Source organism: Heliconius melpomene, chromosome 1, assembly GCF_056956725.1.
Source record: "Heliconius melpomene rosina isolate 202511_hmr_F chromosome 1, ASM5695672v1, whole genome shotgun sequence".
Lineage (NCBI taxonomy): Eukaryota > Metazoa > Arthropoda > Insecta > Lepidoptera > Nymphalidae > Heliconius > Heliconius melpomene.
The window spans coordinates 2,026,658-2,039,829 of record NC_140389.1 but is presented as its reverse complement, the minus strand read 5'-3'; the positions used below and the strand labels follow the sequence as shown (position 1 = coordinate 2,039,829).

General features: G+C 39.8%; 1 protein-coding gene and 1 non-coding gene across 3 annotated transcripts in view; one reads left to right on the top strand and one right to left on the bottom strand.

Annotated features, from left to right (window-relative positions):
* Nucleotides 1-13,172, top strand: part of SPR (G protein-coupled sex peptide receptor) — a 193,242-nt gene that overhangs the window by 87,017 nt on the left and 93,053 nt on the right. The window lies entirely within an intron of this gene.
* LOC146540916 (U5 spliceosomal RNA) lies at nt 10,815-10,931 on the bottom strand. Its single transcript, XR_014878720.1, has one exon. It is a non-coding gene; the product is annotated as a U5 spliceosomal RNA (small nuclear RNA).

Below are 13,172 nucleotides of genomic sequence, written 5' to 3'. Positions count from 1 at the left end.
GTGTCGAGTGGTGGAACTCATCACCGCACCAGAGTGAGCCAATGAAAATATTAAATATATCATTTCTTCGAGTGGGAATCGAACCCACAACCTGTCGCAAGTTTATAAATAACATAAAAATGTATAAATTATATTTTTGCTATTACGAGTTATATCTCCCCTCGCTTATTGTTCCTTTAGGAATTTCCTATATTGAATAGATTTTAATTAGAATTTATAAAATGAATAGTTCTCCAAGATAGTGAGAATATTTATAAAACATATCTTACATAACTGCAAAATGAAGGAAAAGGAAAATTTTATTTATTGAAAAAAATATGAAAAAGATACTTAACGTTTCACTTGATTTATTTGATTAATTAGGTAAAAAATATACCAGTAATTTATTCCATACACTTTTACACTTTTACACTTTACTATTTGCATAATTTTAAATAATCTTTCATTACATTACGACCAATACTGACAAAACACCGAGCTTGTATTGCTTGAAACACTTGAGTGAAGGTTGAAACCACAGTCATGTATTCTTGCCTTTCGTCCGAATCCCAGACATGGCCTGTTCCTTAACGGAGCTCAACGCCGCGTGTTGTCTTATAATTACGCAACTAAACGCAACATTCACCAACCTTTCACAGCTTGACACGATTTCCACAGACAAATGGACATCACGAGTGACGACACAGCTATTCACTACCACAGTACTTTCATAAACAATGGACTATGTCTGACCGTCGCTGAAAATTATTTTGACCCAGATTTGCTAGTTTCATTTGTGTTTTTTTTTCTATTGTTGTTTGTTTGTTTCGTTTTTGTTTTTTATACTAGTATTTTACAAAAATAAAATAGTTTTTGTTTTTGATAATGAATCAGTTGGTTAACTAAGTACTGGTTAAGTGATTGATATATTGTGAGTTAATTTTCTTTCGTCAAGGTACGAAATATCATTCACAAATATAGAAAGAGAGAAGAGTTCCAATCCGACCGCGGTACCGCCAGGACGTCTCAATGTCCGCTTGGCATCGCTTTCGCAATCACCAAAATCAAAAAAACCCAAAAACCAAAAACCAATCCACGCACGCGCGCACTCTCGGCCACGCCATCCTGCAACACCAAGAAGACGAAGAGGACCAATCGGCGTCGTTTTGTTCGGCGAGCGGCGATCTCCGTTGTTTTGTGTAGTGCAGTGTAGTGTGTTAGTGTCCATAGGATTTCACCTGGATTCCATACCCACGTGAGTACTTTTACACAGTGTTAGCTTAAGCTAGGTACTCACCCCGGCCCCACCAGGCCGAGACATTAGGTCAAAGTAGGCACACACCCCTCGCCACGGCGGGGGGTCAATAGTCCCCAAAATGATCCGAGTAGATGCGGTTAACCTGCTAAACTACGTCGCGCAACATTTCCCCGATGCCTTAGAAAGCCTAAAAACGTACGTCGACAATGAGGCGATTGCTCAGTCGCCCGAGCTAATTGAGCAAATGGAGGACGAACCTGAGGAGGCCGACGCCGGCTCGGATGAGGACGAGGCTTCCGCAAATGACGCGGAGTCCGAGTCTGAGTCTGAGGCCGCGGAGGCTTCCTCGTCGTCTTCATCATCCTCTGAGGCCTCAGCCGACGAGGAAGAAACTCCCGGTGTGGAGGATAATGACGGTTTCGAGACCGTCAAATCAAAATCGGCCAAACGGAAGGCCCGTAGATCGCTAGGTTCTCCGCCAACAACCCCAGCCAAACGCGCCGCGCGCGCAGAAAAAACCCCCTCCCCGCGGTCCTCACCCCCGCGTAGGTCTAGGGACAACGCGCAGGTAGTCAAAAAGGGTGCGCAGGTAGACTCTACCGACAAGACTGACAATACAACCAAGACAAGCAATAATAATAGTTCGATCCCCGCGTCCAACTCTGGCGACGGTTCGGTACCGCTACCGGCCGGCGTTCGTAGGGACAGGTTACCTCCCCCGATAATAGTTCAGGAAAAGAAAGCGTGGGACAATTTACAACTATGGATGTTGTCCGCTAAAGTGCAGTTCAATTCTGCCAGATCCACAGCGCAGGGAGTTAGGATTCAGGTGTTAACACCTAAAGACCACAGGGTCCTTACGACCCACCTTAGGAATTCAAAGATAGGGTTCCATTCATACGCTCTGGAGGACGAGCGTCAATTACGTGTAGTCCTCAAGGGTATCCCAGTCGAGTTAGAGACCCAATCCGTTTTTCGGGACTTAAAATCCCAAAATCTTCCAGTTAGGGCAGTCCACCGTATGTACAATCAGTACACTAAAAAAAGCTACGACATGGTCCTAGCTGTCCTAGACCGCAGCCCAGAGGGCAAACAAATTTTCAATATTAAATCCATCTGCTCACTCACGGGCATTACTATAGATAAGCCATGGTCTCGTGGCATTCCCGGGCAGTGTCACCGCTGCCAGCTCTATGGGCATTCCGCCAAAAACTGTCACGCAAAACCCAGGTGCGTGAAGTGCTTAGAAAGTCACGCTACTGCTGACTGTCCGCGCAAGGTCCCAGACCCGGCCGTACCTCCCAGCTGTGTCTTGTGTGAGACCCAAGGGCACCCCGCAAATTACCGCGGATGCCCTAGGGCCCCACGCAGGTCCGGCGGAAAGGGCGGCAGGACGCATAAGGCTTCGATGCCTTCCCGTCCAGCGCAAAACCCGTCCGGCCCTCAGCCACTACTCCAACCAGCCCCTCTTCCTTCCACCAATGCGTGGAAAAAACCTCTACCAGAGACCCAAGCCGCCAAGGCCTCCAATCCCAAACCCAAGCCCTCCAGGGCCACTTCCTCTGCCCGACAGCCCCGTGGGGAGGTAACAGAACAGGATAGGATCGAGGACGCGATCGACATTGCGACCAGCTTTCTAGATATACTAGATAAAGACGAATTATTGGCCTTCGCGAAAGGCTTAGTAGACTCAAACGGCGATCCTAAAAGTCGACTTCAAGTAATTAAGCTCAACAGAAAGCTTATAGCCAAATTACTACTTGTCAATGCTCAAACTTCCAATGGCGGTCAATAATAATTTTAGAATCAACCCGCCCGATTTAAGACTCGCGCGAGTCAAGCCGCGTTCTCTCAACATAGGTTATTTTAACGCTAACGGTCTCAATACGCAAATGGGGCTAGTCCGCGATTTTGTTACAAACCGACAACTCGACTTATTTCTAGTTCAGGAAACGTTCCTTAGAAATTGCAATAGGGATCCCAAGATAGCCAATTACCGCACTATTCGTAACGACAGAGACGGCGCCAAAGGCGGCACCGTCATATTTTACAAAAAGACGCTTCACGTCATACCGCTCGATCCGCCGCCGACGCTCACTAACATCGAAGTTTCGGTCTGTAAGGTTCACATGACTGGACATCCACCCACTATTATAGCTTCCGCCTATCTCTCTCCATCAAAGAGTTTACTTAGAAGCGACCTACAGACACTACTAGACATGGGGGACTCGGTTATCATAGCCGGGGACCTTAACTGTAAAAGTACCAGGTGGAATTGCAACTCCACAAATAGAGGAGGAATCGAACTCGAAAATATCTATGACCTGACCACCTCTCGCTTTGAGATAATAGCCCCCCTCACTCCCACTAGATTTGGGCCCCGGGGCCGACCTTCAATTCTCGACATAGCCATCCTGCAGGGCGTCTCTCTCAGGCTGCGCTCTATCGAGGTAATACCAGAGTTAGACTCAGACCATAGACCTGTAATAGTTAAATTAGGACCCGATTGTCCTCCAGTTCTTCCTAAAACCACCATCACCGACTGGTCTAAGTTCGCGGAGCGCCTAGGCAATCCCGACACGGAACCGACAGACGACATACCTGACAGATTCGACTCGGTGGAAGTAGTCGAGGCGGAAATTAACCAACTTACTGACAGACTGGGTAGCACTCTCGACGAGTGCTCTAGGGAAATTCCAAGTAATCCAGAAGGACATTTTAAGATCCCGCGAGATCTCAGAAAGCTTATGAGACGTAAAAACATCGCCAATAGGGCGCACGATTCATTTCCGTCGCCAGCAAACCGCGCTAAACTCTGGAGGCTCCAAAGACAGGTTCGAGCCCGGTTCGAGGACCTCAGAGACGAATCTTGGGATCATAGGTTATCAGAGCTTACGCCATCGCACGTAGCGTTCTGGCAATTAACTAAATCATTCAAAAACGACACCGTAGTCGAATTACCGCCGTTAATCCGTCCGGACGGAACACTAGCCTCAGACGATCTCGAAAAGGCCGAATGCCTAGCGGATAACCTAGAAAGTCAATGCTCCCCCTCGGAAAAACCGTGTGATCCAATTCACGTCGCCACGGTGGACACACAGGTCGAAACGTGGGCACCGTTGCCACCAGCGGGCGAACCTATAAGACCGACCTCTGTCGAAGAGGTACAAGACATTATAAAGCGCCTTAAGCCAAAGAAAGCCCCAGGATCCGATCGCATCTCGAATAAGATCCTTAAAATTCTTCCTATTCACATTCTAACGCTTCTCGTTGCCATTTTCAACACTCTTTTAAAAGAGTGCTCATTCCCAGACCAATGGAAAGAGGCAATAGTCATAGGTATTCACAAGCCTAAGAAACCTCGCACATCCCCGTCCAGTTATCGCCCCATAAGCCTTCTCAGTTCAATGGGCAAAATTTACGAACGTATCCTCCTCACTCGTCTCCAAGCCGCAGTCGTGGCCAATGACATAATCCCCCCCGAACAATTCGGCTTCAGAGCCAAACACTCTAGCATACACCAGGTACACCGCCTCACGGAATTCCTGTTATCCCGAGCCAAACAAATGCCATCAGCGGCAATCTTCTTAGACATTGCAAAAGCGTTTGATAAAGTCTGGCACAATGGCTTGATTTACAAGTTACAAAAGACTAACGTACCTGACAGACTCGTGCACATCATTCGAGACTACTTATCAAACCGCTCATTTAGATACAGGGTAGAAGGCACCCTTTCCTCCAGTAGGCCAGTTAGAGCTGGAGTCCCTCAGGGCTCCATACTATCCCCGCTTCTGTACAATCTGTACACTCACGACATCCCCAAAACCCCAGGTACAAACCTAGCCCTTTTCGCAGACGACACCGCCGTCTATACGTCCGGCCGTGTATCAGTCTGCATAGCTAAAAGACTCCAAAAGTCCATGGACCGCATAGGTCAGTGGCTATTTCAATGGCGCATAGAGGTCAATCCCGATAAAAGTAACATCATTTACTTCCCCCTTCGTAGGACAGACTACCTGCCACATGTCCGCCTTTTAGGCAAAATAATTCCCGAGGCCAAACAGGCCAAATACTTAGGTGTCATTCTCGACAGTCAACTGTCCTTTAAAGCCCACATTACCTATGTTCGCCGCAAAGCGGCCTATGTCCTAAGTTGTTTGTATCCACTCATTTGTGCTAAAAGCAAACTCTCTCTTAGAAATAAAATCCGACTCTATAAAGCATGCGTCAGACCCATTTTCGCCTACGCCTGTGTTGTGTTCGCACAGACAGACCTTAGCCGTTTACAAGTAATTCAAAACCGTTTCTTGCGTAATACTACCGGTGCCCCGTGGTACATGCGTAATACCGATCTCCATAGAGACGTCAAATTAGATTCAGTAAAAGAGCACTGTCGCAAGCTCTCTAGTAGTTATTTCACTAAAGCCGAATCGCATCCGAATCCGCTGGTGGTAAACTCGTGTAATTACGCCAAACGACGCCCGTGGGATCGCCGTCGACCCCGGGATATCTTAACCGATGATGCTGACCCCATCACTAAAGCGAACGACCCCAAATTTGTAGGTAGGGCCACACACAATCGCACACATACACGCTACGCACACCGTCCCCGCCGGTGGAGACGAGGTCCCAGCTTTACTGTGGCCCAATCGCGCCTCGGCGCGAGAGGAGCCCGCACTCATTAATCCAATAGGGCATCAAGAGCCCTCCCCAGTAGGCTTTGGTCGAACCGATCGAAGCAAAGCCCCCCACTACGAACGGTGTTCGCAAGTCGCGGTCCGAGTCTCAAAGGAGACGCCCTTGCGCCACTGTGTTCTCTTTTGTTGGTACCTTCCACGGTAGCCATGCCAAGGTCAGAGCTCGTCTAGCTCGGCCTCCCCAAGTCCGGTGACGCTGTAGAGGCCGATATGGCCAACAGCATACTGCTCAATCGAAAAACGAAAAACGAATCACAAATATTTTCGTATTCTCTCCGAATTTCAGATATTGCGGGTTAAGTGACGTATCTCAATGTTAGCAATATAGAACGGAGTGCCTTATCCCTGTCTAAAGGTTTTGTCTGCCTATACTGTAGAGCAAAACCTGAAGAGGAATACTTAGTGCAATACGAGTATATTTCATCACGGACCGACTAAATTACTAAATTTAATTAACACATAACAATACCTGCCTTAGTTTCTCCGCAAACAGTATAAAATATGAAAAAAAAAGGAACCTATAGAATAATAAATTTCATATTTGTAAGTGCTGCAAAATAATGTGGTAATATTTTCTCGCATGTGTCGACCGTCGAACGTATGAAAATGGACATTATCGTATATTTTGAGTATAAGCACTTTGTTTTAAACATTATAGAAAGTAGCCGGAATGAGGTTTTAAAATATGTTAGTTTTTGTATAATTTAATTCACTATATTACGTTCTTTTTATGTGGACAAAGTTACTGTTTTTTATTTTAACAAGACATAGTGTGGTGTTGAGATCCGTTACTCAGTTGAGTACTCAACGACACGCGCAGAGTCTCATAAATTAAGCCTAGTGTCAGTCAAGACACTCTTTTTTGTTTAGTGGCGGAACTCGATGAGCTAAAATAATTTAAAGTGTAATAGAGTGTGTATAGAGATGATCGAACTCACTATCGTCGCGGTTACAGTAGTGCATAGTTCCGCTGTGCTAGGACTGCTTTTATAAATTTATACGACATTTTACTAAAATCAAAACTATTTTAAATCTAAGAACTGAAAATTGAAATAAAAGTATTCAATTTACCGTAGTTTTCATTATACAACGTAAACGAGAAATATCAATATCGACTTTATTTACTTTAACGTCAACCGCAGAAACAGAATTCTTATACGTAGGTATTTTATTTTTTTGCTGTTTATAAATTGGTTGTTACAAGTATTTGTGGACCCATACTTTATTTAATGGCTAAGTAAAATATGAATAGTGCTACATATAGTTTGTTAAACAATAGAAATTTTCTTTATATATTTGGATTGTGGGTTTGATTCCCAGATTGGCTGACCTCAGTTTTTATTGTATAAATTTACTGTTAATGTTGTAGTGCAGCGTTGAGCCCCGCCACCTTGCTATTATTATCTCCAAGTTAGTATGACTTACTAGCTCATCTTTACGTTCCGTAGGGTAAAATAAAATTAAAATATGAATATAATATTTTCTTGTCATCCCCCGGATCTTACAATTTGTGAACGTCACATGTCCTTACCCTTAACTTGGGAAGGCAAATGTCAGCTTTCAATCTATTTACGAGTATCCCATCTTACCTGTAGAAATATACGCAAGTATAAATATTTAAATTATTAATTCGTAATTAATTTATTAAACAATTGTTTTGGATTCTATTTAAGAATTCCTAGTAGCGGGACTCGAACCTACGCCTCTTGGAAAACGTCCAGGAAACTAACTCTAGGAAAGAACCCTACAAGCCCTTCATCTTTCTAAGTTGCGTAGTTTCAGGTATGCGTTGTCTGTTACTCAGTAAAGAATTATATAAATATAAATTTAAACATAATAAATATGTTATAAAGATTTCTTTACAAGATATCATAAAAAATATTCAAAGCATACACATTGTTCGCAAAAGCTTTGTCCAATTGGGTCGTATCTTTCCCCATCCATAGACTTTTATTGTGAAAAGAACAATTGTTACTAAAATATAACGGCAACTGATCTTTATTAAAATAAACCAAAATAAATTTGAAGGAAATAAAAGAGTTTTTTAGATTCGTTGTTTCTTTAGTATTGTTTCAGTTTGATGTTGAGTTGTCAGAGATAACCTAGTACTACTCTCCCTTATTCATTTTCCTCTCAAATTGGGGTCATTTTGTATTGGGTGTGAAATTAATCTTTGCGTCTGGTCTTTGGAAGTGTAAATATTTCAAATATACTCACCTCAGCCGTCGTAGTATAGGGCAGAGGTATAAACTTGCGGCTGTAAATGCGTTGATGATGCGTTCAATTCCCAGTCAGGAGAATGATATATTTAATATTTTCATTTCTTCGTTCCGGTATCAAATAATTTGAGTTGCACTACTAAAAACGCAATACCTCTAGAATTTGGCGGAATGTGGGAAATGGAAGTGTATTAATGGGAACGGAGTGTCATAAGCGTTAGCGTTATTCATAGTGAAGCTAAAAAATATATTAATATTTTTTCTTTTTTCTTTTAGATAATCATTTCTATTTTAAATATGTATATATAGACCATATGTATATATTACGAAACATATTAATTTACGCGAATTTTGGCCTCTGAAGTATCTGAAGCGAAAACGGTTAATTGGTAAAGTTAGAATATATTATAACATTACATTATGTACTTTATTAAGATAACTTAAGATTCAAATTAGTTTGTCTTGCTTGAACAGGCTACATGCCTGTTCTTGGAAATATGGTTACACCAGACCAAAATAGGCCTATACTAAGCTCGTTTGTTGAACAATTGTCTTAATGTCATTTATAATGTTAAGATGAGATGTTATATTAAAATTGAAGCGTTCTTGTCGTCGTTTGACCTAATTTTGACATGCTTTCCAACAATAGTAGTAAGTTCAATTCATGATCTGATCAAGGAAGTAAAGTATTAATAACGCGAAGAGAGACAACCAACAAAAGAGAGAGTTTAAAGAAAGGAAGATAGATACTTTTTTAGAAACGTATAAAAAAAATTGCGTACCGGGATTGATCCTGTTTGATTTCGAAGTAGTGTTTCCAAGAGGCGCGGGTTCAAGTCTCACTACGTTCAAACTTTTATAAATATGTTCAAATTACTAAAAATGGAAAAAAAAAATCACCCTGACCTATATTCTACTTACCCTATATTCTTAATATCATACTTTACTTGTTAAAATTATATAAAATCACCTAAAAATCTTTAAAAAAACAAAGAATATAATAAAGACACCCACCACCAAACGCCATTGAAATTTTATTTACTGAACACCTCGTGCTTTTGAAGTCAATGCTTCTATTGAACTTTGAACTTTTCCTCGCTTTCCATTTAACATCTTAAATTGTTTATAATATGAAACGTAAAAATATGGGGTCTTTCTTATACAGGGGGGTAAAGAAAAATAGATATTTGTATTGAATACTAGGTGTCTGGGACCGTCGTGGCCCGGTGGCACAAGAAGAAATATATATTTTTTCATTTTCTCGCTCGCGGCGTTGAATTCCGCCACTCAACCCTACTATGCTGTAAAAAAGTTTCGTGTATAAAAAACGTATACATGCCACAAATACCAAACCACTAACAAAAACATTTAAATTACACTCAAAACTGTTTCTAACGAAATAAAATGTTACACATATGCTAATATGAAATTGTATACAAATGTGTTAACAGAAATATTCTCGGTACATTTTATTGCTCGCGTAAAAAAGTTTCCAAGCCGTTTGGTTTATTCGTAGAGCGATTAAGCCGTTTATTGCATTCTAATGATGGATTTATCATCAACCTGTATAATGATGGAGTCATGTATATATTTAATAAGTATCTTGTTAACTCGTTTGTACTAAAGGGGAGTACTGTTGCTATCTTGTATTGGATAAGTGTCTGTTATTTGACAGTGGAGAATATGAAAATATTTTTTTTCTTTTAGGTTTATAACTTTACCCTCCTTTTGGGTTTCGCTACAGTCGGGTAAAATACTATAATATAATTAATTTCAATTTGAATTCATACGTATTATAGTAATATCTTAATATTATATTGTATGCTAAAAGCTTTGGACAGAATATGTTTTGTAGGAAAGAAAAATACATGAACGCTGTAGGCACATTTATTCTTCGAAATATATTATTTTTTCAGTATACATTTAACAGAACTACTTTGTTTTCAACTAATTAATATTTATAAAAGAGGCTGTACTGGCGCAGCGCTCGGCTTCTGACTATAACGACGACAATGGTTGTGGGTTCGATTATCATTCATGGTAATAAACTGTTTTATATTTTTTATTTTCTGGTAACAAGTTTTTTATGACTCTGTATTTCTGGACAAAAATATAATTCATTTTCTCAGGAGGAAATCGAACTCACTACCATCAAATTTCACTTTTTACCAAAAGAAACAACTCGAGAAATTCCATACATAAATACTCGTATTTATGTATCACTTATATAATTATGCTTTTACGAGTTTTGTTCTTTTATTCGTAATTAAATTGTACTTTATACCGTAAATATATTTTACCTACACGCGGAATATTTCGTAAATATGAATTCTACGAATGCTAAGAATAAGATATGTTTTTGTCGTACAATCTTCTCTTTAGCTTCGCCCTCTATTCCACATATAGCTAGGCAGGGGAAACCCAATATAAGACATTCCGATTCCCACGTACCTCTCAATTTTCAAGGCATTGTGTGATGCGTGGCGTAACTTAACACCGCGTATTGTCTTATTACTGATCTGAGAAATGAAAGCTTTTTAACAGCAATCCACAGCCGTCACGCACGTGTACTGTACGCAAAGTGTTATACAGATACAGTTTAATTAAATAATTTAGTTATAAAACTAAAATAATAATTGTTTGAAATTGAAAATATTACATAGTCTTGCAATATGCAAGACTTTCAAAAATATATAAGACTCATTTGAGAGTTCCCCTCCACGGAAATCTTTAGTAAAAGGCGAAAGATTTATACGTTTTGAAGGGAAACCAGAGATAATAACATTTCCAAAATGGGCTATATTTACGTTTTCAAGAATACAAGTCGATAGCGCGATTCAGAATTGCGATAGAAATGAACAGCGCCATCTATCGTCCAATGTGGCTATTACTATTACGTACATAACTACCACATTTACAGTCAGACGCTGTGCTACTGTTGTTTTTTAATTATTTTTGCTACCTTTCCGCCGAATTAGATGCATTGCGTGTTGAGCGGCGGAACTTAATGCCGCGTCGCGCAATTTCACTGCATCGATGATCTTGATAGATTTTTTGTTTATATAATCCAACAGGAAATTTAAATTGCTTTACATGTTAGGTACAACTTAACAAGAGATAGTGAAACCTATTCATAATAAATGAGGTTAAGACAACTCCACCTGATGAGTGATGTGAAGCAATATATTATGCGAACTTGGCACGTTAAGAGATGAATGCTAACGTTTCAAACTTAATTGCGTTAGTTTGAAATGGTATACCTATAATAGTATATGGTATATAGAAATGGTATAGAGAAATGAGGCAAGTCGTGCCTTAAGGATATAAGCGTGCGGCTGTAAATGCGAGAGGTTCTGGGTTCCATTTCTACTCGAGGTATTTAAATATTTAATATCTTCATTCCCTCGCTCTGGTAACGACGTAAAGCGGGGCTAATATCTTAACAATCGCCGACGATGATGCAGCCTGAAGGGTTCTATTCCCATCCATATATAAATATTAATATTGTTTCAAACTCTCTACTTCCCGCACTCTATTTCCCGCACACTGCCCAAATTTCAAGACATAGCGTCTTCATTAGTTCCTTCAAATTAAATGAATTCACTCCCTCGAGTGAGAATCAAACCCGCAACCGACGCGTTTAGAACGAGGCGTTCTCACTTTTATCTATGTATATAGAATTAGGGGTGAGACTGTCATAAAAATACGATCGGTTCAATAAAAGATAATCTCTGCGAAATAGAAATCCTCGAAGCAAACTAACATGCATTATATATCACGTCACTCAAATTTTCAGTTGGCTGCCAGTGTGTGACATATATATAGATAAAATATGAATAAATATGTATATATTTGTAGTAGGTACGTATACAATATGCTTATATCGTGACAGCGTCTGTAACACGGTGATTGTGGGTTCGATTCTTATTTTTTTAGGAAAGTTAATTATTTTTATTTACTCGCTCTTTTAATATAACAAAGCGCAGCGTTGAATTCTGCCACTCAACATATTCGTAATGTCTGAAAAATAGAAAACGGGATGTCTCAATTTTGTATTTGTCTGTTATAAACATGGCTAACGACTATTTTTAATATACCTACATCAATAAATGTATTATTTGTAATGTACTTACAAGCATCATAAACGTCCACGTAAGTTTAGAAAATAAATCCAACTTCATCAAAATAGAAAACTATAAGCAAAAAAAATTCAAAAAATATAAATTTCATACAAATCAGCACAAAATTCATTTTTTATTGTTATAGATTTTCCCTAACATCGATAGAGTGTTTTACGATCTAAAGGAAACGTGGAATGAGGCAACTTTATGCCGAAAAATTTTATTATCAGAATAGATTTATAAGTATTACAATTTGGGGATGGCACATAAAGTTTTGGCAGACTATAATAATAGTTAATAACCCTTAAATTATTGTTTTCTTTTATCTATATTTCCTATATAATGGGGTAGATAGAGGCAGGTAAAAGATAATCTTTAGATGTGAGTCCCTTCTCTACATTCCACCCTCTAAAGATTACTTTACTATTTTAAGTTCGCTGGCGTTACCTTCCTCCGCATTATCTCTAATCAAACCGGATATCGCCTACGTTATAAAAATAATTATTTCATTTAATAAAAATTGAACTAATAGCCATAGTGTTCATAAATAGCAACGAACATGATTTACGTGATATTCGTTCGCAGGTGGTGCAGGTGCCTGTGGCAGTGTCCCCATTTTATTAGTAAGACCGTCATAGCGTAGCGTTGTTGTGGGTTCTATTCCCACTCGGGGGAATACATAAAATGTATAAAATGGGGGAATGTATAAAAAATATTTTCTTTTCCCTACTCTAGTAGTAGCTTGTAGCTTGAAAAAAATCGAGTGTTTTAAGACTATTTTTTTAGTAAAAATGTATAAAAAACACATATAGCTGACGTAGGTTCATAAAATGTACTTCATGTTTATATGCAAATCGATCGATACACATCCATTTCATTACATTCATTAGTGTACATA